We start from the raw sequence: 21,166 nt of genomic DNA, 5'->3' as shown, positions 1-21,166 counted from the left end.
ATATCATTTATTCGGTGAATACCTCGAGCATCGAAGATTGAATCAATTTTAACTCACGCACTTATATTGCTAAAGTTTGAAAGAAATATGAAAATTTACATAGAAGCTACAAAAGTATTCGCATAGCTAGCAAAAGTACTTGAACGGTCAATTATCTATTATATTAATTGTAAACGTCAATGTTCGCAAGGACTATTTTAACGCTTGTACACTTAAAACGCCTATTCATCCTGTATACTAACTTTTTATTAGAAATATGTCTGCAGCAAATATCTTGTAACTTCTATACGTATACACTTTCAGATTGTTCTTTTTTTAATATTACCAATACAATCACGACGATAACGTTCCATTACGGTATTAATGAAATTTCAATATGCTTTATACGACACATACGATGTATACGTAACAGTTTTCCATGGTAAGCCGTTCAAGTACGATCGTGAGCCACATGTGTACATAAAGTAATCCTTTCTAGCACGATCAAACGTGATCCATGCGATCAGCCAGAAATCGCGAGAATCGTAATCGCATCTCGCTAATATCACAGTCGAAATCAAAGAAGAAACACGGAGAAACGGTTGAGGCTCGATTATCTCGAATCTTGGCAGAGGATCGAGGTGCTTGCGAAGAACGGCGCAACGTCCAACATATCTGTGATGCAATCACGGATCTATGATCCTCTCTTCGCGGCTCGGTCGACTCGCGGGAAACCTCGAGTCCCGGGACGCTGCGTACACTTCTCGCAGGACCATGCATCTCGCGTGCATCCTGCACCATGGTCCACGCTATAGCTACCATTCGAGCGTGACTTTAGCATCGGTTTAACCTCATTCCTGCCGGTGACGTCACTCTCGCCTTTCCCTCGACTCTGGACCTTCCAGCATCTCCCGAGATGTGCAACCAGCCACCTATCGACTATTATAGACGTACGGACGATTATTCGACTCGGTGAGCGATTTGCGAGCCAGTTAAACGCGATCTTTCGTATGTTCTCCCCGCGCGTCTCGAGTGTTCGTGCGAGAAACACAAAAACCGATCACGAACAGTCGCGAGTTTGCCGCGATACGTGGTCGCCGTGAAAGTAAGTCAATTGTGAAATTTAAGGGGCTATGATTCGACTCGCGATTTTCGAGCAATATGCAAGCTCGTTTGTTATTTAATTAGAGATTTGCGTGCTGTTCGATTTGTTTACATCATTGTCGCTCTTAGTTTTCCGTAGAAATTTTTACGCGATCGGAGTTAGGTTTCTAACGTGATTCTACGTTATTTGTATAGATATCTATTCACTATACTATATGTTATATAGTTGCACAGAATATAAAGTTGTATTTATTCGACGTTTACGTAGATAATACTTTAACCGCTTGGTCGTTCATCGATTATTCAACATCCTGAATGTCGATGAAGATCGATCGTCTTCTTAATTTTCTGACGTTGATTCCGACGTTCTACATTGTGGTTATCGAATACTCGTAACAGTATTTATCTCGCAGTGTATCGAATTGTTGCCAATTATATTGTATCGTAATTCTGTTTCCAAGTAATTTTGATTAATTATGGAAATATTATAGAAACTTCTCTTTAAACGCGCATTCGTAGTTTCTTACTTACATAAGAAAAAGGTCGCTGACAATTGGCTTGTCTCTCTTTCTTGTCAACGACAATCCGTCTTCGACACCGCGAAATTGCTATAATTACGCTATCAAACAGTTATTAGGACGAGTGATGATTGTCGTAGTTGGTTGGTTTTGTAATCGCAACGAACAATGTATTGTAAACAAAGATTTATTCTATTTGACGATAAAAAATTGCACAAATTGCAGGTTTTCTCGCCGTCGAGTAAACAAATCGATAGGTTCGTCGATTTGCGTTTCTATGCAAGGTTTCCGATGCTTTATTGGTCTTAATAACTCTGCGGATTGAGCAAAGAATAACAGTAAAACGTGACGTCTTGGACTTTTAACGAGCGACAGATCTTTGTGTTGCCGTCATTAACGAGGTCATCGATGCTCTATAAATTCCGTGTCTTATCTAAATTACGTGTATAACAAGATATTAAACGTTTACACCGTACAATCTCTGAAATGTTTTTTCTACCATCTCTCTATATGAAAACGTTTCTTTCTTCTTTACGAGGCCAAAAAACAAAATATATTTAATGGAATTCTATTATATCGATTTCATTAAAAAGAGTAGTAATTATGGATGATTATCGATTAATAATCGCTGCGTTTAAGACACATCAACGGGTAAAAGGAAACGATGATCGTCGAGAAACGAAATATCGAATTCTTCTGGAGAAATTAACATTTTTTATGACCAGAGAGACAAACTTTTTTTCGAAGTAATAGTCTAGTACGTCTGTGTGCGTGTATACCTGTATATTCTTTTCATCCAGGCTATAACAAAGAAGATGAGGTAACCCCTAGGGATCCGGCGTCAATATCCTCTAACTAAGATGGGTCTCAAGGACCTTGCACGGGCTTTGAAGTGTCCCATAGATGCTCCAAAAGCTACGCGCCCTGCTCTCGACTCTTGCACGTTATGTCCGGGAAAACCGTAAACTCTCGGTCACTTGGCACAAGTCTTTTTCACGCAGAAACGATCGCTTTCATGGGTACAGAAAAAGGTCTCGAGTTGAAAGCCATGTAACGACATTTTTTACAGAACGTTCAGAAGAAAAATAGGTACTCGTGCTTGGAAGACTCGCGAACACTTTCTTTTAGAAATCAAGTCATACATAAAAGTTAGAAAATTAACAAAAATTGTACATACTTCTTCGCATTTGGAGATAGATTTTGTTATTAAACTGATAAAATTATGATAACCGACGAAGCGTTAAACTGATAAAACGATCATTATCGATTTACGATACGTAAAATTATGCGAGCGTCGTAATTACGATAATATTTATCGAATGATTACTTAGCTCGCGAGCAAAAGGTAAAGCGTAGAAATATTTGAGATAGATTGGTCGCGATAACGTAAACACTATCGCGCCTACGTCGCAGCGACGTACCGTGCTGGTTACTCCGTCCACATCCAGCACGAACTGGTCGATGTGACAAATTACGCGATATCAAGGAATCGAAGTAAGCGGAAAAGAGGCAAAAATGTTGCGCAACGTATTTATCACCGACACGAGTCTTGTCTTTCCGTTGAAAATAATGGCTGGCCGTGGCGCGCGGAACCGCCGCTAACAATGCACGTTGCATCGATTACTCTAACAATCGGTTCTCCTCTCGGCTGCAAGTAGGGAAACGTGCTTTCAGGACGAAGAAAAAGCAAGGGAATTTCGTGTAGGCCGTCTTGCACGTTCACGTCATCGGTATTCCGAGTTTCTTCAGCATCTACAAAAACACACACCACGCTCCATCGATACAGGATTTTTCCATAAATTACCTCAAAACATAGAAGTCTACTGCATTTTCAGCGATGCGTTTAATTTTATTCTAATTATATGGATGACATTCTAATGTCATTCCTCGTCAGGTTTTCTTTTTTATTGTTTTCTTTCTGTCTTATCTTTGGTTGGAGAACCTACAACGCGAACGGATTATAGTTCCTCTGTTTCAAGAGTAGGCGCGTCCTTAGAGGAAGTAGGATATATATATCCTTTTTTCTTTTTTTTTTTTTCTTTCAATACGCTGCTTCACGAGAACACTGAACGCATCCTACATCATACTCGACCGAGTGGACGCATCCATATGTACGCATAACCATAAAGCGACATCCCAAACGTGGTATCCGTCGTCGAGTGATGCGGAGAAGAGTCGAAGGCATTCGTTATCGTGACGAACGTTCGCACACCGGCAACCTAATGCGGCTTCGTTTAGTGCATTTCAACAAATTATACGGCTGCTTTTCTTCACTTTGTCTACGCAGGAATAAATTTGTACCCGGATGAAACATGGAAATCATCCCGGCCCTATTTTATGATTTTCAAATGAGGCGGAATACATTTGTCTTTCCGAGAAACAAACTCTATCGACGTTATTGAGCTGCGTATAATTTATCGCTATCGAATCCCTATTACCTTGTACTTACTAAAAGATGAAAAGCTTTATAGGGCATTGCCATTTTTTAAATAATATTATTAAAACGTCGTTAATAGATTAGCAGAGGCTCAGGAAAGATCGAATCACTGTTATCACGAGCTTCGTATGTTTCGTTTCATTACGATAAAGCAAGCATTACGTTGTCTACGTGACAACTAGACTGCGGATATTTACACAAAGTCATAGTTTTACAAGCGCTCGTAGAGAAATGAAGCGATGAGAAAGAAGATGGAACCCTAAATACAGAAATTATTTGCGGTCTAATCGATAATTAGTCTGATCGATAGTCTAGCGTCATATATTAACCAACAACGTGTGTTAACCGAAGAAATTCCATGCAGAGACGACACAAGCAGATGTCACAGGGTAACTCCAGTGGGAAACAGGCGGTGGGGAAAAAGGGTGGACGGGTCCATGATTTCCCCGTGGCTCGAGAAGTTTGAAAAGGTAAGCCACCTAATGGTCCGGTGCAGTGGCAGATGTCACATGCTCGGCAGTCGATGTTTTTCAAACGGGCGTTTTGCCGCCAACGCAAGCCGACGGCTTCTTACCCTGGCGTTCAAGTCTCTCGATGTTACTAACGATCCAGCAAACATTAGGCGGCAGAGATCCCGGCGAGACCGCGAAGAAGAAATTCCAGGCTTGTGCAATCCGCGTGCTCGTGGGCCTGGATATCGACACGGAGTTTCTTACCAACGATCGGTCGGTTAGTATATACGTGTGCAACAACTATGTGAAGCAATTGGAACGCGGCATATCGAGGGGAACGAGGAAACGTTCGTCGAAACGTTGGATCGGCACGTAGCGCGTACGTTGATAGCGAAAAGAGAAATTGAATTTGTAAGGAAGGTTTCGAGAGATCTGTGCAAATAGAAAATCCACGAACGAAATGGAACAAACGGTTAGATATGGAAAATACGCGAAGGAGGATATGACAAGTCGAAGAAGCCCGTGGCCAAACATATTTATTCAGACACTGGGCTCTGTATCGAATTCGTCGTTCCTAAGCCCGATACACCCCTGACAAGGTGATCGGATTGCAGAACGACCGCGATGCGAAATCGGAGTAAAGTCGATCGAGCGCTAATTCAGATGAGGGGAACGGTGAAGCCCCAGCTTCAGGGATTCGATCGTGGTCGATCGCGCGAGGGATCGTGCTTTTTCCTGACCACGGTGTCAAAATGATCAAGAGCGATCGGTCGACACGGCCCGAGTAAAAACCTATATATCTGGTCACGTAGTGATCCGCGACAAGCTACAAATGGTTTCGCGGGGATCTGTTTACGTTCACGGCCAGAATTTATGGGACGAACGTGCGCCGCGACTCGTACGTGAAAGTCTAGGCTCGCGCGATTTCGAGGAAGAAACACGATGGCGATGGTGCCACCGGCTCGGTCCTTTATAAATCTTTTGGCTGAAAAGCAACGTCGGTATGCCGTGCTTTTTACAGGAAACACGCGCGTCTCGTTGTCGCTGCGCGTTTTCGGTGTCGGCTCGCAAAAGGCCGCGTTTCGACCGATGTCGCCGAGAATACACTCCAGGCCTGTGTGTTGCACGAGGGAAGAATGTACGTAAGAAAAGTTAAGGCGTGTCGATCTACCAGACCGGAGAGAGACCGTCTCTCGACTGTGGACGAGACGTTTCTCTAGAAACTTTCGCCGTTGCCGCGTGAACGTGCGATGGAGCTACGAACCGAAGTCTACGATCGTTAGACTACTCGTAGTCCCTACGATTGTAACGGGAACGTTGTAAGAAACAACCGAACAGGAGGGATTGCATCGAAATGATAAAAAAGAAAAGAAAGAAAAAAAAGAAAAAAGAACACCGATTCGATAAAGTTATTTCGTACGATGGAACTTCGTTTCGTATGATCGTTGTACACAGCTCGAAGGTTTCCCTCCCAACACCTGATACATAACGCGTGTCCATGTATAAAGTCACTCACCGTCTATCTGGCAGTGATCATTCGACCGACGAAATATCCAAGACAAGGCATTCGAAACGTTGCACGTTCGAAACTTCAAGGGAACTAACGTTCACTTTCAAAACAAGTAACTCGTGTCCCCGAAGTTTTCCTCAGCCGCGTGCACCGGCAGAAACATACAGAACATTGTCGATATTCGTTCCGCAAACTCGTATTGCACTTTCACGTAAACGAGGCTTCGATATGGAGGAAAAACTAACGTCGTCCACGTGATCCCATGTGTGGCCAAGGAAACAAACCTCTTGAGCGGATAGTACGTGGCGGACGTGCGATCTGATATCGAAATCGAGTTGGTCAGAAGTGCTCCAACAACGATCAACGCACGCAACGTCACACGAAACGGTCGACATGCGTGAAAGAACACAGCAGACGTCTCCAGACAGGCGCGTCCATGAGATCAACTGACGAGGTGACACGCGAGATCGAATTTACGCAGCTGATAAGAGGTGCACGCGCGCACGCGTTATCACTGTCAAACACGTTGACGGCGCATTCTGCGTCGTTCTGGCATCGCTTCCTTCCACGAACTCGTTCTCTCGACCGTTGTTCTCGAGTTGCCGAGAGCGGACACACCGGAGAAACGAATTCCTTCGTCGTTCCTTCGTCCACATAAAATCCGAAAGTTTATCGTCACCGTTTCGGCCAACCTGTTTCCACTGACAACAATACCCCGAGAGTTCTCGAGCCTCCCCTTGTGTCAACGTGTCCGTTCGCCTCGAGACGACCACGCGTTAGTTCTCCACTGCCTGGATAGTCGTCCGTGATCGTATCCACCCACGATGATATCCCGCGGACGAAGATGCTCTACGAGAGCAACGACAACCGAACAACAAAGATTTCCACGACGACACACGATTGTTTCACGGATCACTCGCGGTTCCACGATACTACACACCGAGAGAAAGAGCGCACGCGCTAAACAACACGAGAAAGGAAGAGGCGGCTTTCACGAGAATTCCAGCCGATCTTTCGAGGCCTCCTCTTCGGTCCGCGCGTCTCACCTTGCGGAGAGCGAGTCTCCAGGTCGGCCATGCAACGACGCACAGGTCCACGCTGGGCAGGAGCCTCTCCTCGCCTCTCCTGCACCTTCAGGCCTCTCCCTTTCCACCTTCTACCACCACCACCGGCACACGTTGCTCGGTACCGCCACTACCACCGTCGGCACCGGAGTCGCCACCACCGTAGAGTGCCTCTCCACCTTCTCCTTCGCTGCCGTCAGACTTCCTCGCCTCTCTCGCCACCCCTCTCGACCGACCAGAAGACAACTCCTAGCCTCTCCTCGTCCCTCGTACCCTTCCCTTACCCCTCGACTTGCCTCGCCTCGCCTTACCTTACCACGGCACTCACCTTCCTTCTTCTTTCACCTCCTCCAACGTCTTCGTCCTTCTTCCTTCGTGGATCACTCGGTTTCTCTACTTTACTCCTCTAGCCAGGTAGAGCGACTGCTAAGTATCTCTACGCGCGCACATAGCCACACGGAGCAGGGGCCACGACTCTCGGCCCCTTTGTAGCTACGTGAAACGCTTCTTCTCCGGTGTGGATGTACGGCCAGCATGATCCCCCTTGGTTCTCTCTTTCTCTCTCTTTCTTTCTGCATTCGAGGGTTGCTTGCTAGCTATTTGCTCGCGCGCAGTGCATCTGGACTCGGAAAAAGCATATGTTCCCTGACTCTGTTTTTTTTCGTCAGCGCGACGCAGGGAATAGGAAGATACCAAGAGCTACTCCGCTCGAACTGCGACCCGCGATTTAATAAAATTGGAGCGCTCGATGCGTGGGTGTCACCCTGACGATCGTGATTTAGACCCCTCGGAGAGGCGCAGTAAACGTTCCCAGAAGAAGTTTTATGTCAATGCTTGAATCGTAAAGTGGACTACCAGGCGACCTTTCCATACCTTCTGTGCACAGCTGCATAGGATAGGGGAATTCCGGAAGCGGTATCTTATCGGGTGTCGTGCCCTTTGGTAAACTAAAATTTTACCTTAGGTTTCGTGAATCTAATAAACGTCGTTGCGTAAGGAGTTCCAAGAAGTACGATTACATATTCCTTTGATTTCGATCCATTAATTAGATAACTCGTTCGACGATTAGTGAATAGTTCTTCTATATTCGACGAATTGTTAGAAAAATTCGTTCGTACAATCGGCGCGGAAACTCTCCGCTCGTGCTCTATACCTAATGAAGCAGCACTAGTGCTGTATTCGCAAGAATGTAGAATCTCGTTACGTGAAAGCTACCTTGGGCAGGCGTGAAAATACATCGCGTTCTGTTTCCAAGAAGAAACCACAGCCAGTGGCGCTGCCAGAGAACAGGAGAAACATTTTCAAAATCGCGGTCGGGATTTCTAGCGACTGTTTCTTCCGCGAACCACGCGAAAACGTCTTACCATAAATATGTAATAACGCAGGTAAGTACTTGGTCGAGAGACCTGGTGCTTCTTTCTGTAGAGGTTATGCCTTAAAGCGTAAACGCTTTGTGCCGGTAAATGGCGAAAAAAGGGAGACGTTTCGTGGAACTAAAGCTCGAACTGACGCGGCAGATCGACGCGAACGTAACGGGAATTTGTTGAAACAGCAAATGTTTAATGTATGCTTTTACTCTTTGTGTAACATAATTATTATGCGTATTGCGATTATATAATATTCTGGCTCTTTTATTATACATAAGTAAGTTCCTAATGTTGTAATAAATATAACATTACCATATATTCAAGAAATTAGTTTACTTTTAGTGATAAGTCAACAAATTTTTATAACGTTTGTTATTCAATTCGATGCGTATGAGTTTTAATCGATGTTCGTGAAATAGGAAATTCCACAAACAGTTACCGTATGCATAATATTTTACGTACATTGCATTTTTCCTTGCTACGCTCAACTAATCTCATGTATTATGTTTATCTCTTAGTCTGCGAAATTTCTTAGAAACTAGAAACTTCTAGTTAACGAGATTATTTCAATGTCGCGAATGCATTAAACACTCAATCGTCTGTTTGAACAATTCGATAAATTCTCTAACGAAACTCAACTTATCGACCAACCGAACTTCAACCACTCAATTCAGTCGGAAACAATCTTTCGTTAAATTTTCAGTATTGTTAAAACTTACCGACTCTTTGTCGTACCAAAAATTCTTTCCTAAACCTCGAAAAGAATCGCCATTCTCTAGATCGTTCGAGATAGAAAGCTACGATGATACAGCTAAGAAGCTTCCCACAGACGTTCTGGAACGCAGGAGGGTAGCTTCTTAGCAGGTGCCTGTCGATGTTCCATTTCGATCGTTCGATGCCCGACCCTCGGCCAACCATTTCCAATTCATCCCTAACAATTTTTTTCGACCACTGACTGAGCAACAGTATTGTTCCCTTCAAGTGGTTTGACTATCCCTGAGGTATTTGTTTGCCAATGGTCGGGTTCACCCCCGCAAAGATGATCCCCATAGAGAGACACGACTACGTTAACACTAGTAACAACGTAGGAACAATACTGCAAAATTGCAGTTCGTCCGTATCTATTCCAACTCCATTTGTCATTATTGGAGAGGGGTGTGTCGATGGGACACGATACCAGACCTTTCTTGGAAGGTTGACTTTCAGCTACTTTAAAAGTTTTAAAGCCCTTAACTATAACCGAATCGGCGATCCTTTTATTTCCAATGCTGATGTGAAAAGTCGTGCCTTTCAAACTGTCATTTCTAAAACAATTTGAATTTTAAAGTTAATAGACTTGGATTTGAACGCTCCACGGCGAAAGTGAGCGTAACGTTTGAATATAAAGGGATTTAAACGAATTTGAAGTATTTGCTTTCGAATTTATGGTTTATTGTAAATTTAAAAGATTTGACGTTTTCGAAATAGTTACGAGAATAGCAAAAGACGAGACACAAAAGGTCATAAATTCTACTTCTTCATAATTAAGAGAATCGTTTGCTCAGTTTCATTTCAAGATATTTCAATCTATATTTTTGTAGATGATGGTTGTTTTTTTTTATAATGTTTATTACACCAAGATACATTTTAATACATTTGGGTATTCACAATAAACTATGAATTTTGGTAAGATGTGTTAGGCAAAGGTACCGATACGCGACGGTACGACGTAGCCATACTAAGTTATGTGTCGGCGTTTTACATTTTTTGTGTTTTAATATCATCTTTGGACTTAAGCCGCTGGAGAGCGGAGCTTTTATGTGATTATGTTTTTAGTTGATTTTTTCTGTCCTGGAAACTTGGTCGCAAAACAGGACGCTTCGGTAGTCTACTAGATGATGGTTGGTCGTGAGGTTTAAATGACGTGGTAACTCGCTGTTGGAATCGTCAAATGTATTTAAAAATATTTAATAAATACAGAGAATGCTCGCTAAGACGCTCGGTACTAACGGATTCGCTAAAGACTGTATATAGATCGCTAATAAGATCGCTCGAGACTGAGACTGATAAACTGGTCGCCTTACAGTTGTGTTCGTTTATTTATACTGGTCGGAGGAGTACCGGAAAATTTTAATTCGTCTTTGTTTAACGGTTGCACGTAGCGGCGACATTGTTTTACTCGGAATTTATTTATTGTTACATTTATTCTTATGTCCTAACGATATTGATACTCCGAGGCAAAACGACAACATGATTCAAGTTGTCCTCTAGCTCATGTGCCGCTACGTTTCTATTTATGTTTAGTAGCACAAAGAATAGAAAATAATTAACTGTCTTTCTACACGCATAAAGAGGACCTTCAAGTATAAAAAAGGCGATTCAACATTTACAAATTGAATTACGTTGCAGATATAAAAGAAACAACGAAAAAAAAAAAAAAAATGAGAACTTTTAAACTTATCAGGAATCAGTGATTTACTATTTACGATAATGCCAATTATCGAACGTGCAACTCGTCTCGGGGCGATAATGGTGATCGCACGAGTTTGCCAGGAATCAACAGGTGGTTTCATGAACGCGTGGGCCTAAATTTAGCCGCGACATAACCTCTCCTACTCTCTTTCCGCGACTTCCCCACCCTTGTCATCGAATTTGTTCTCTTTCTGTCGTTCTCCCTTCTCGTCTCCACCGCTCGTCGCCGCTCTCTTGCTCTTTCTCTTTCCACGTCCTCTCTTACCAATCGTTTTCTTGTTTTCGCGCGTAATGCACTTCGTTCGAATGTAACCGTTCGACCTAACGCGCGATGACAAAATACGCTCCGCCGTGGGACGTTAAAAAGATCTCAAATTAATGGGCATCGATAATTATAAAGTAATTAGTTGGAAATTTAACTCGATCGGTGATAAGGTTCGTGTCGGTTTATTAAACACAGCTCGTATACGATGAATGTCTGTGATTGACCGGTTGATCAATCGTGGTTGAGTATATTAGAATTGGAGGAGGGAGGAAGTTAGTATCACGGCTCGATATTACAACTCAATGTTATTTCTCAATGGCACGTACCCTTTTCCATAACTGTACTCTAAATATTAGTTGGGATTTTTGTATTCTTCTTTATTAACAAGTTATTCATATTTTTTTACTTTTTACTAATAAAATTATTTTAAACTCTCTCACAATCTTCTATGGATAAACGGAATGGATAAAACTGAAAAAATTTCGCACATCACCAAAGTATGTTTGACACGACATTGGTGTTGGTTGGTGTCCATTAACGCTTCGCTATTAACTACCGCAAATATTCGTTTCCATTCGAAAACCGTTATTGTTAAAGAAGAAGTTGCCGAGCCGTGTGGCGGGCGCATTTTAATCTAGCGGTTGAATCCATTTGTGGTTAAAGAGTTTATGACATAAACCCTAAAATCAGCACGCGCGTCAGCGAACGAGGTAGCCCGGGGGTAGATCTTTTCGAGGAATTCCAGACGTATCCGCAACGCGGATCAGGGCCATAATTCCGATGGTAAGGACGACGATGACGGCCATAAGGAAGCGTGAGATCAATCTCTATGGCGGCCGTTGCGGACCTCAAGCGAGACAGGGCCAAGCTCGTATCTCGCGCTTCGACGCGCGATTTACAGCTGCCGCGTTGCTTTATTCGCCAACCTGTTCTCTCTTCTCGTTTCTCTTCTCCTGATGTTGCTCGCTTCGAACGAACGAAGGCTCTCCTCGCATTCCTCTTGCAACGTCGACCGCGTTGCCGTACGCGAATCAGATAAAAGTGGCACTGGAAGGTATATACACCGCGGCCTCCACGGCGACTTTGAAGAATCGGTGTGGATCCAGGGGGATCGCGCGCGCTTGCGATCGCGTGACCGCTGGTGTATTATGGATGGCCAACACTTTCAAGAGTTTTCACGAAGAATTAAGCTTTACGAAGGATTAATGTTCTTTGCAAATCTGGATTGTCAGCAGTGGCGGCAAAATAACTTGGAATGGAGAATTTGACCTTTATTTTCGTTATTACTATTGTCATTATTATTATTCGAGGAGTCGAAGAATTGAATGTTTTCGAGTTCTTTGATATAGAACGTTTGAGGATCGTTTTACTTCGATCTTGTAATTTTTAGAGTCGACAAAAATTCGATTCTGTAGTTTTTTTCTTTTTTTTTTTGTTATACTCTAAGTAGATTAATTTGGAATTGCGAATTGTGAGAATGCTTATTAGCACGAATTTCTACTTTGGCAGTGGCAGACAGCGTTTTATAAAACTAACAAATTCGTCATTCGGTATAATGAGGTTTTTAACACCTCTACCGAGAAGAATGTAGCTTTTTGCTACTTTATTGCCAGTCGATTACTTAATGTCAATTAGATGTATAGTGCGAATCAAGTTTCAGGATTCACATTTATTTGTCGCAAATATTTAACGGATATCGAGAAACGGAGTTCTTAAATACCAGACTTGGAATGTATTATGGAAGTTCTACTTGGATTTACATACCACACTGCTTCTACGGGAATTAAAATTTTCCGCTCGACTCTCTAATCGCATAATTCTTATGAAACTGAATAATTTCTACCAGAAACGCTCATATATCCATATGTAAAGTATATGTATATCTACATGTACCGCACTTACGAGCGCTAGTGTACATAAAAGTATGTACCTTTCGTAAGAAGCGTGAAATTATAGCTTTTTAAGAAAAAATAAATTTCGTTGCCAGTTCGCTAGCCAACATTTATGCTTCTCTTATTAGGATTCTGACGTTTACTCATCGCTGAGACACCATAAAGCGACGCGAGGCAACGAAAAGTGGCGAAGCACCCTCGAGCGATCTCGCACCGTGAACCTCTCTCGTTCGTGCGGCCAACTCTCCCCGCGAAACTCGGCTTCCAAGTATACCACGGGCATAGAGTGTCGACCATAACGTTGGCCAGAAGAGAATACCGGTTCCGAAAGCACAGTGGCGCCGCTACCCGAGGAATTCGCCTTTGGAAAAAATCGCACCGCTCGACGAGATTTGAATAACCCTTGCATCTTATGTCACAAAACTTACTCGACCGCTCGCTTCGTCCATACGTTCCTTGAATTCCTCACACCGGACAGTCACGCGAATTTTTCCTCGGAATCGCATACACAAGCGTACGCTTCCTCCTTTGCTCGGTTTCTTTCCCAATAGAAAGTATACTTGATGTTTTTAATATAATTTTTTAATAGGATAATAATTTTACATATTTTTAGAAATACAAAGAATACAAAAGTCTGCGTTAGATAAATAAAAAGTCTGAGACATTATGATTTTTTTCACGTGCAGCCTCATAAAATAGTGTATGGTTACCTTTATGTTATTCTTCAATGTTTGTTTATTTTTTGTTTACTTTTCCATTGTTTATTCTTCCATTGATATTTTCTTCCAACCCAAGCCTGCAATTAAGAACTTTTTGTGCTGTATCTTATCCTGATCTATATTAATTTGTATAGAATTTTATTTGTATGAAATAGTACATATTTTTATGAATTTAATTTGCACGAATTTTTAATAATTTCATGTTACGTAGGACATGTTTACTCTAATGGATATATTTTCCCATAAATAGATAAATAAATACATACTATGGAGGTTCTCCGTGATACACGTGCACTAAGCACGATATCAAAGTATAGTCGCCTAAGTCAAGAAACATCGTATGTATGTATATAGACAGAGAGGAAGAACGAGAGAGTAAGATCCGCAGCGAGGTTTCCGCGAGAATGTTAACGATCAAAGAGCCGATCGATAAGGGGGAGCGCGGTTCGCTCGCGTAGATCGAGCGTCGGTTCCAAGAACTCGTTAATAATAATCCCTGGCAAAATTATTTATTTAGTCCATTTGCGGATTCGCGTCTGTCTTAGTACGTGACTCCGCCGATAATGAATCCTTCGTATATACGTAAGTTGAGTTACAACGACTTACGGGCTCCGACCGAATATACCTGGCTACAGGAGCGTGCAAAAGATGCGCCGCGAGGATAACACCATCGAGCCACAGTGCTTTTATTTTACTTGGTTCGCTCTTTCGTTCGTTTCACTCTCCTTACCCGCCTTCCTTCGGCAACGCGAACGCGCCTTCTCGTTCTTCCTCTTCTGTCTATACAACCTTTGTCCGCGCCTTCGTATTTTACTTTCGTGTTAGCAGCAGGGGCCATTGTTCATCGCGTAGAAAATCGAACGAGCGTCTTTCCGTTGTTGTCGTTTCCTAAGAATCTCCGTCTCGCGAGGGAGTTTTCGTTTCCTGGAACCGCCTCGTCGTCACCCCTAATGAGGGGCTGGAGAACACGAGAAACGGACACGATTATGAAGCCGACTTGCATGATACTGTACTTCAATTCCATGGCATTTTCAATCCTTGACTTATTGAGGAACAGGTGTGTTGGATGCGTTCTGCAATTTGTGTTTGTTTTGTCGTATTCTGAGAATTGGCAGCTCGTAACAAAAGTGACTATTGTCCATGTTCGTCTCTTTTTAAGAAAATATAACGACACTTTTGTATTTTTAATTTTTACCCGTTCGGTACATTGCAGCAAAGTAGCAAATGAAAAACAGGTTTGTTAAAAATTGAGATAATTTTATATGCTTGGTGTAAATTTTAAAAAGAAAAAGAAATTAAGATCCTGTGCTGCACAAATATTTTTCATTATTTTTGAATAACATTACGACTAGTAACGCGTAATTTATGGAATAGTACTTTATAAAATACATAATATACCTATATAACTCAAAGGTTATATGCTTTTTGCAAAGCGAAAAATTACATTCTGTACGAATAAGACTTTTAATTCTCTTCCGCTTATTTGTTTAAAACTCTGAGGTTAACGGCGTTTCACGTTACTTCCAGGAACTATCGAGGCGCTATTGAAGCATTTCTGAGAAGTATCGAACTATAATTTCAATTTTTAGCGCCATCTTCGCGTCAGCTGTGTCGATACAGCATCGATGGCGTCCGCGAACATTCAAGGATGATGGAAAACGAAACGAGTAGCCGTCGACCCGTCAAACTCGTCAACCAGAAGAGACCTTGCGGCTCGACAAATTCCTCTTTGCCTCGTCCTTAGCTATGCGCCTCCCACGAATCGTTCCACGATTGCCAATATTTGCGGAAACGAAAAGAGTTGCTAAACACGACCGTTTCTTTTCTCTGTCTATCCTCTGACTACTTGAAGAAAACAAATCGTACAATGCCTGGTTAAATGTAGCAACTTGCACCGAGCTGACAAACGTTTCGTTTTACTATGTTCATGTGCTTATACATCAATTCTCGTTCCGATTAATTAGACCGGGATCGAAAATTCCGTAATTCGGCGAAATAATGCATAAACAGGCACAAGAAGACCAAGAAGTGATTTATCGTTTGACTTTTTCGGAAGGTACACAACAATTTTTCAGGACGATCGTATTTTGTATATAAAGATACATGCGCTATTCAAGTTATGAATATCTTCTATCTAATCTATCTATCGTATCTAAAATATTTAAATATTCTCAATGTGAACGGGGCATACGGATTGATAAAGGCAGTTATAAGAGTGTTATAAGAGACTAATCGGAGCAGTAGCTGAAACAGCACCAGGTACAAGGGATTAGACGCGCGTTAAGAATGTGGACGTAGTTGCAGACTGGATAAGAAGCGCAACTCTTTTCAATTACGCCGGCAGAATCGACATTCCGCGGACGAGCTTCAGCCATATTGTCGGTAGAGGATTTAAAAATCAGCTGGAACTTGAGTAAGCGGACCGATAATAATAGCTGGCATTCCTCTGAAAATCGCGCGGCTCCTTGGTTGGCCGTAAAGGCGGTAAAAAGAAAGAGTGGCTGGCAATGTGCCGCGCGACGTTAACTTCGAGATTTTAACTAGCATTCGTTGACACGTGTCAATAAACATCTTACGTTACTGTGCGTTGATAAAGCGATTCCACGGAGCTCCGAATGGATGATGTTGAGTATACGAAACGCGAACAAGTACCGTTGCAAGAATGCCGATTTCGAAGAGAAAAAATAGTTTGCAGGACAAGAAAATATGTACAGTTCTTTCGACTTTCTTAACAAACTGCATTTGTGTGATTTATCAAAGAGGACGAGGGAATAGCGTTACGCAAATTACTGCTCGTGAACGCTTCGTTAGAAAGTTTGAAGTTTAATAAATTTTATAATATTCTTCTTCCCTGCGTAATTCTAGATTAATCTTGTAAAATTTGTTACCAAATTCAAAATCACCCCACACACGTAAAGAATTGTATTATATAGAATCCTGTGTAGAGAGAGTTGAATTATTCTGTAATTAACCGACTATTTGTTACGATACGGGTAATTTCGTTCCGCTAATAGCACGAGGTTATCGAATGATTTCGAAAGTCGGACATTAATAAGTCGGATAAAGAAAGTTATCGAACCAGTAATGATTCGTGAGTAACAACAGGGTAATTTAATCGAAATCACGGAATAATAACGTATATTGGTATATTATCGATTCGAAGGTTTCCCTGTTTTTTGCCTTCTCATTTTTTTTTCCCTCGGTCAGTCCGTCGGAGGTTGGTACGTCCCGGTGCACGCTGTCGTTCGATCGCGATCGGTTTTTTCGCCGATCCGGCCAATTTCTTGACACATGTTCGACCGTGCAACGCTGAATCACAGGGAGCAGCTTTTTATGGGAAAGCCGCGAGCGCAGTTTAAAAGTCAGCGAGCTAGCTACTTTCACCCGGTTCGCGTTGAAAAACAGCCGGGGCCAGAATTTTTTTGGGAATTAACCGGAGCAAAAGTCAGCATACGTCTCGAGATTACGACGTGCGGTGAGTAAAATCCACGCTGGATCAAAACATTAGCCTTTCTTCTGGGCCTTCGTTCAGCGCAAGAACCGAATCGTGGAATAACAGGTTGCTACACCTGCCATCCTAACCAGGAATTCGTGTAATTTTTTATCCATCCACCTCGTCTGTCCATCGTATCCCTGTCGCGTCTATTAAATCCGTCACTGAAATTTCACTTCCATCTTCCTCACGAACCTCGTGTTCCCGGACGTTTATACACGTATATTCGTTGTTCTATTATCTTTTTTTTCCAACCGAGAAACCTGTCGTATCTTCTTCCTTGCGTGGCCCTCGCGTTTGATTTCAGTCCAGTCCAAACCGATATGATCGAGGAGCAACGCTATCGGCTGGACGTCTCGTGCTTTCCCTCGTGTTTCCGCCTCGACGACTCTTCTCCGATCCGCTGACTTTTCGGGAACGTCACTCCAGATCCCCGAGGAGTCTCGGCACTTTGTAGTGACGAAGAGAGGCACGGAGGGTACATCACCTTCGCGTGTTTACCTCTTCGGCAACCGGTTCTTGCCTCCCTCTTTCCTCCTTCGTGTCCACTATCGTTCTTCTCCCTTCTGTATCGGCCGCGTATACCTGTGTACAACCTGGCGTAGAATCTGCCTTCCTTCTCCTTTCCTCCTACACCATTTCCATTCCGCCTCTGTCCCACTCGTTCTCTTCGTTTCCTCGTCCTTCTCGTATTCGTTCCGCGGCGATTCTTCGTTCTTCGTCGATCCGCCTCTGTCGTCTCTTCTCTCGCGGTATTCAAATGACCTCGGATGATGAATACGCCCATCTCTCTCGGCCTGTCGGTAATTGCCGCTATTTCTATCCTTATTTTTGCCCGCGGTGCGTACACCTTCGAAGGTGCACGGACTTACATACTCCAGGTACAGCAAGCACGGTCGGCTCCTTTCTTCCCTCTTCGTATACCTCTTCTTACCTTTTTACCTCGTACGCGCTCGCACAATACGTACCTTGGTACCCGCTTCTCTTATCTCCGGGAATTTCGTAAGGGGCGATAAACCGCGCGAGAACCGATCCAGCCGACTCTTCACCCGACTCGACCTTCTATCTTTCTTTCTTTTTTTCTTTCTTTCTCTCTTTTTTTCTTCGTGCATCGTGGAGGTGTGAAAGCATCGGGAACTTCAACCTGCCCATTATCACGCTGCCTTCCCAGGCCGCGATGATGTTGCAAGTGGATCTTGGAGCGCTATAGGCATTTCGCTTTTCGATCAACGAAAATTATAGAACGAATTGAATGATTTTGACTGGATTTATATTGGGTGTTTTTTGCGACACAAATGACGCTTAGGATATGACGATGAAGTGCAATTGAAGATTTAATACAGTGACATACCAAATAAAGTAAAATGTTTGAACTTTTAAGTCTTTAGGTTTCATTACACCTAAAAACGGACAACGATGTGTATTTTTCCCTTTTTCGAAGAATGTTCGAAATTTAAGATTTAAAAAGAATCGTAAATGTTATAGAAAAAAATGAAAATTTTTATTTTCAGAAGTTTAGGTCAGCATCTAGTATCTAGCAATTCTTTTTAAACAGCCACTTTCTTTCAAAAGGATATTCTTCTTAATCTTTCACGAAGCACGTAAGGTTATGACGCAATAACACCGTTACCTGCTTAGGATCAAGGCCTTGATAAGAAAAAGAGCGATCAAGGGAATTAACTTAATAGGGGTACAATTACGCTAATTATGATCTTCCAGTTGAACACGGAAGATCCTTGATGAAATATTGAAATGAGATCCAGTTTTTCCAAGAGTATATAATTTATGTTCTTACCTACATTTTCAAAACGTTCTTTAAACATTTCTTTAGATACGTTTCTGTAATTAAAATAAAGATACGTAATTATGAAAATTCGTCTAATAATAGTAGGACAAAATGCTACGCTAAACTCCGTGTTTTCTTCTGCAGTTAATCGCTAGGAAGGTTCTAATCGGTCGTGTTTCCCACTCGTTCCGATAATTAATGTTTTCACGCGCCGGTATTATGCAAGTCGACGCCATATTTCCAACGATTTGGAACATGCGCGGCAGGATGTGGAATCAAATAAGAAACTTCACGAGTTTCTATACACAAACGCCGTATCCAGTTACGTAATCAATTAATGGAGCGTGTAGCGAAAACTATATTATATACGTACATTTGCTCATCAATTTTTTAGTTGAGAAACGCCCGCATTACGCGCGAGATATGAAAATAGTATAATTGGAGTCTCTGGTACAGTTGAACTAATATCATTAGTGGAGCTTTCCAAGTAACAAGATACGAGTATTGGTATTGATAAATTCTCCCTCGGCACAGTAATAAATTTGACAATAAAACAACAAAGTAAATTTTACAAATTACAAGTTGTCTAATTATTTTATTTCGAGTACATGGCATCCTCTCGTTTGCATATACATTATATATGTATATGTCGGGATGATGCAGCATCACTTTTGAAGCGACTTGTACCATACGTATTACAAACGTGCACGGGTAGCTACGGGGCAAACAGCAATCATACCCATAAAGTTCCCGTGATCCCTTCGTGCCAGGGCCTCGCATGCTGAATAACAGCAACTATTAGTGGTCTGTCGGTCATTACAATCTGTCAGTCGTACGTACAGTCGTGTAAGCGCTTGCAGGTAACCTTGACGAATGAAACTATCGGCCAGCACGTGTACTTTTATCCTTCTCTTCTACGGAGCCGTAAATACCTTGGTCAAAAGAAAAATTGGTTTCCCTGTTGGTCGACGAGAGAACCGTATCGAATTCTGAACGATTTGATATATCATAGCTTGCACAATGTTTTACGAGTTCTCGCTGCAACGTTACAAGCAGAATTTGCTAAGTTAATAGCGGTTGAACGTGATTTACGCTTCAATTTCTGTTATTTTGAGAGTATTATGTTAAAATATCATTATTCTGAAACGTTGCAAAGATTTTTCAACTTTCAAAATCGTAGAATCCTTTTGTAACTGTCGTGGAACGCGTTTCCTGATTCACCACTTTTGAAATTAACAATTTATCAGAGATCTAAGAACGATTTGTCCTTTTACTTTTACGAAACGATAACTTCCTTCAATTACTAGCCCTATTTCTCAATCTTTTCTTTCAAGGAACCGTAGTCAAGTGTTTCATTAATTAATATTCGAAAAATCAAGGTTCTGCCGTATTTATTTTACTCTAAACGAAATTGCCGCGTTGATGGACCGTGCGTATGGAATAAAATACAACAGCTTCCAGCGAATCGGTTTTGTGGCAGGAACCGCTGACTCAACTCTGCGTTGGGAGAGGTCTCCGAGTGTCTAGCCGAGTTCGCCCACATGAGACCCGGTTCCGTTGTGCTTAGGCGTACAATTGCACGGGAACGCGCCAGAACGATCGACGACGATTAGGCAATAGCCGCCGTTTTATAATTGTTCCCCCGGCATGCACAGATCGTGTATAACCGTCGACAAGGCCCACAGTTTCGACACACGCCGCCTCGTGTTATAACCTACGTTTCGCGCGATTAGTTCTCGCGGCAAAGCGATAAATCTCACCACAATTCTGCTCCAAGGGATTGGTTAGTCTTCAAGGGCTCCAGGAGCAACTATAAGCCTAACCTAGTCATTAGGGTCGAGTCGGTTGAGGTTAATTAGGATTTTAATTGGAGACGAGGAGAAGAAACTTCATAGGAGAGAATGATGCGTTTTATGGAGGGCTAAGATGGAATTTGATAAGAAATGTTTCGTGTTTCTAATTTCTACGTTCTCTGCGTAACTACGATAAAGCGATACAATATCTGCTTACGCTATATTTCATCGTCCTTTCAAATCTACCTCGTCAATTCCAATCATAAACATCGAAAATTCTGTTCAACCATAACACATAATACTCGCATAATCAATATAACATCAATAACAACAGTA

At 42.3% G+C, this 21,166-nt stretch overlaps 1 protein-coding gene across 3 annotated transcripts in view; it reads right to left on the bottom strand.

Moving 5' to 3' along the window:
* The window catches only part of Egfr (epidermal growth factor receptor), a 172,410-nt gene that overhangs the window by 71,119 nt on the left and 80,125 nt on the right, over nt 1–21,166 (bottom strand). The window contains exon 1 of one of the 3 annotated variants that reach the window (XM_033336222.2): nt 6,007–7,132. The exons of 1 other annotated variant lie outside the window; for it this stretch is intronic. The gene's annotated coding sequence lies outside the window, so the exon portion shown is untranslated. Of the gene's footprint in view, nt 1–2,380; nt 2,723–6,006; nt 7,133–21,166 lie in introns of those variants that run through there. One more of the 3 variants, XM_076627882.1, reaches the window with a different exon arrangement.

This window comes from Bombus vancouverensis, chromosome 2 (genome assembly GCF_051014615.1).
Source record: "Bombus vancouverensis nearcticus chromosome 2, iyBomVanc1_principal, whole genome shotgun sequence".
Classification (NCBI taxonomy): Eukaryota; Metazoa; Arthropoda; class Insecta; order Hymenoptera; family Apidae; genus Bombus; species Bombus vancouverensis.
Note: the sequence above shows the minus strand (reverse complement) of the source record. Positions and strands in the feature narration are given on the sequence as shown.